Raw genomic sequence first — 4,052 nt, 5'->3', positions numbered from 1 at the left:
GGAGACTTTTCTTTCACTTATTAAAAATGCAAACTGCTGATTACAAAGTGATGCTGTGTGTAATTGACCGACAGAGAACCCAATAACTAAAGTGATGGTGCAATTTCATATTTTGGAGATTTTATTTTTGATTATTGACAAATCATTCTCATTTAAGGCCAAGATAGGTTTATGAAATTATTCACTTTAGAGGAAGCATTTTAATGACCTTTGGCATAGAAAAATGTATCTTTAATGGCCTTTTACTAAGAGAGTAGGCCTTTGTTTATTGGTTGGAACAAAGATTAGATAAAGAGTCTAATCCATGTTACTGGTGAATTAATTCCCCAGAGCTCCTTCTACCATATTCCTTCTCCTATCCACCTAGTAATTGCAGTTCATTTAGTCAGGACTAAAAAGAATTTGACTAATTTTCCAAGAGGTGTATGCCCATCTGGAGGGTCATTTACAAGGAGATTTTCCCTGCCACTCAGATGTGTTTGTTTTTATTTTATATGTTTATGTGTGTATTAGATTAGTCAGCAGTCTACAGAGCACTGGTTCTCAACCTGTGGGTTGTGATCCTTTCAAGGCCAGATATTCTGTATATCAGATATCCTACATATCAGATGCTACATTACTATTCATAACAGTTACAGTTGTGAAGTAGAAACAAAATAATTTTATGGTTGGAAATTGCCATAACATGAGAAACTATATTAAAGGGTTGCAGCATTAGAAAGGTTGAGAACCACACTGCTCTAGAGGAAAGGACGTATAGAATGTATGTATGTATGTATGTATGTATCTATCTATCTATCTATCTATCTGAAGTGGCTTTATTAGATAGTGGCTTACAATTAGTCCAACAATGGCTGTCTACCAACTAAAGGTCCAAAAAACTTAGTAGTTGTTCAGTCCATGAGGCTGGATGTCTCAGCTGGTCTTCAGTATACACCAGACACCTGAAGAAGTAGGCTCTAAAGGCAGTGAATGGACTTGCTAGCAAGAGCAAGCACCAAAGAGAGAGATACTTTCTTTTCCTACATCCTTTTTACAGACTGTCAGCAGAAAGTGTGGCCTAGATTAAAGGTGGATCTTTTCACCTCAAGGACTCAAAGGTCTTCCCATTTAAAACTATTTAATTAAGAAAACAGCCCTTTAGAGGTGTGCCCTTCCATCTGTGTGTTAGTTAATTCCAGGTGTGGTAAAGTTGACAACCAAGAATAGCCATCATAAGTCCGAGAATAGCCATTACAATGTGTGTTCCTGTGTGCATGCATGCATATGTGCAGGTACTCTCAGAGGACAGAAGAAGGTACTGGAGACCCTGGAGCAGAGTTCCAGGCAGTTGTGAGCTATCCAACATGGGCATAGGAAACTTAGTTCTGGTCATCTGCAAGAACAACAAGTACTCTTAACTGTTGAACTAACTCCCCACCATTCCAATGCCTATTTTTAACTTTTTAACATGTTATACTTGAATGTATCTTGACTCTACTTTTTATGGTTGCTGAATATATCCAAGAACCTGAGTTGTATTTGCATGTGTGAACTATTGAATAAAAGTAGAGTAGGATTAATAAGTTAGCATCTATTGGTTAAGATATACAAATTGAAAAGAACAATTTAAATAGTACATGTTTGATCTCAGAGTGTTTTTTTTTGCTCAGCATTATTCCTGTAGGGTATCAATATGTCACCCTGATTACTGATTAGTGCAATAGGTGGGTGCCTGATGTTGAGACATTTAAAATCCCCTCTTGCAGGAATTCAGCCTTGAGGAAGGTATGAAGGCAGAGGATCATGTGAATCGGATCATTTGGTAGCACAGTCTCTACCAATCCCCACAATATTAACTCTTGGAAAGGTACTTACACAATCTCTTCTTAAAAAGGAGAAATAAATTCTCTTTCTAGAATTTTTCTTAGTGTAATTCAATCTTCCTTTGCTTGAAAACAATGACAAAAATCCACACTGATTTGATCTATTCCATACCCCAAGGACTAGTTAAGATATATAATTTATTCATAATTACAAAATATGTAAATTCATAAGAGATACTATCTTGTGGAAGAATATTGTGATATAGAACAGTTAGTCATAGCATTAGTTATAAACAAATTTATAAAGTAAGCTAAAATAATTTCCCTTCTTTATGGACCTTCAATTATTGTAAGTTTCTCTCCTCAGCCCCTTTATGTTATTCTTTAACTCACAAAGTATCAAGTGGTCACACATCTCCTGGTGCCCATGATAGTGCAGGCTGATGTCTGTCCTCTGGGATAATTTCTAACAACAGCTCCCCTCCTCTCAGTGACATCTCAGTTTGCAGGCACTTTACTCCAGTGTTTTCAGTAGCCTGGATAGATGCATGTATCATAAAAAAGGAGAGGTGATCAAGTTGTCAAAAATAACGGAGCTTTCTTGTAATCTTTTATCCCTTTGAAATAAGAAGATTTGCTATTTAATGAGTATACAATTTTAGTTATTCAACATGAATAAATTGTAGAAGTCTGCTGTACAAGTTGTGATTAACAATGACATATTATGTACATAAGTGTACATTAGAAGGGTATATCCAATGTTAAATGTTCTTAGTGTCATAAAGATGACAGGATGTTAGAGGTATTTATTTAGTTCCCCTCTCTGCATCTTTTATATGATCTTTTTCTTTTAATCACTCTTTCTTAGTTCTACATATTGTCTTAGTCAATTTTATATTGTTATAGAAGATACCTGAGAGTGGATTACTTAAAAGACTGAAGTTTATTGTGGTTCATGTTTCTGGAAGCTGGGAATTCAAGGGCACAGCAAGAGTGAGGATTTTACATTGCTTTATCAGAGTGGCATGTCGAAGGACAAACGGGTGCATACAGAAGGAAGGGAAAGTGAAAATAAAGCTGCTGACCAGGTTTATAGAAGCTGTACTCATGGAAAAATAACCCAGTCCCATGAGATCTACACACCTCTAAAATCTCCATCTGCTCAGGCTCTACTGTTTGTGTTGACTTGACTTGGGTAAAGAAGAACTGAGGAAAGAACAGACACGCAGACACACTTACAGAAAAGCTGGGATCTGGTGGGTCATGTGCCCAGAGACTCAGCACACTTATTATACATTTCAGATTGAGAGGTGGGTTTATTGTATATAGCCAAACGAGAAGGCAGGGTTTATACCTATATGTACATCTGAAGAAGCAGGAGGTGATTAGGAGGTCTCTGTAGGGGAGTAATTTTAGGTTGCAGGAGGAAGCTATGGTTGTCCAGAAGGTAGGGTTTGCACTCCCATGGTTCTGACATACTGGGATCCTCAATGTATCTATGCTCAAGTGAAAAATGTAGTCACTCAATAACTTACCTCCCCACCCCCATCACTTTGCAGCACTGTTAACTCAGAGTCCAAATTTATACTGGTTTGGAGAGAATAAATCACAGGCACACTGTAACAGTTTTTTCCAATCAGCCTAAATTATTTATTAATGTTACTTTATTGCCTCAACTGTTTCTGTCTCTCATCCTTCTTTATTGGCCCTTGAACTTTCTTTCATTGGAACTAAAGCCAGAGGAAGGGAAACGTTCCCTTTATGTAGTCCAGACATCTTGGCCATAGGGTGCTACCAGCAAAAACAGCAGATACTTCAATAAAACTGGGTCTTCCAACTGACATGAAATTGTAATACTGCTGGTTGACCCTTCCTATGCCTGAAGGGAACCTGCGTTATCACCATGTCTATAGACTAATTTCTCCGCTTAGCACCCCGCCTGCCCTCTCCCACCCCAACCCCTGCAACGTTCTTGCAGACAATGCTCACTGAGGAAGCAGAGGCTGCCAGGAAGAAGCTGTTTGAATGTCTCACTGCAAGGAAACACACACTCAACATTACTGATGTATACTCAGGCCAGAGCCTGCCCTTCCCGTGGAATAAGGGATAATGTCATTTACAGCCTTTAGTTCCTCTGTTCTATAACCTTCATCCCGGTGTATTTTCTAAGGTAACTACTGTTTTTTAATTATTGTGACTCCTTTTCTCTTTAGTGTATGCTGTGTCCTGCATGGCCTGGGTATGGGA

Source organism: Peromyscus maniculatus, chromosome 16 (assembly GCF_049852395.1).
Source record: "Peromyscus maniculatus bairdii isolate BWxNUB_F1_BW_parent chromosome 16, HU_Pman_BW_mat_3.1, whole genome shotgun sequence".
NCBI classification, from domain to species: domain Eukaryota; kingdom Metazoa; phylum Chordata; class Mammalia; order Rodentia; family Cricetidae; genus Peromyscus; species Peromyscus maniculatus.
This window is presented reverse-complemented; position numbering follows the sequence as displayed.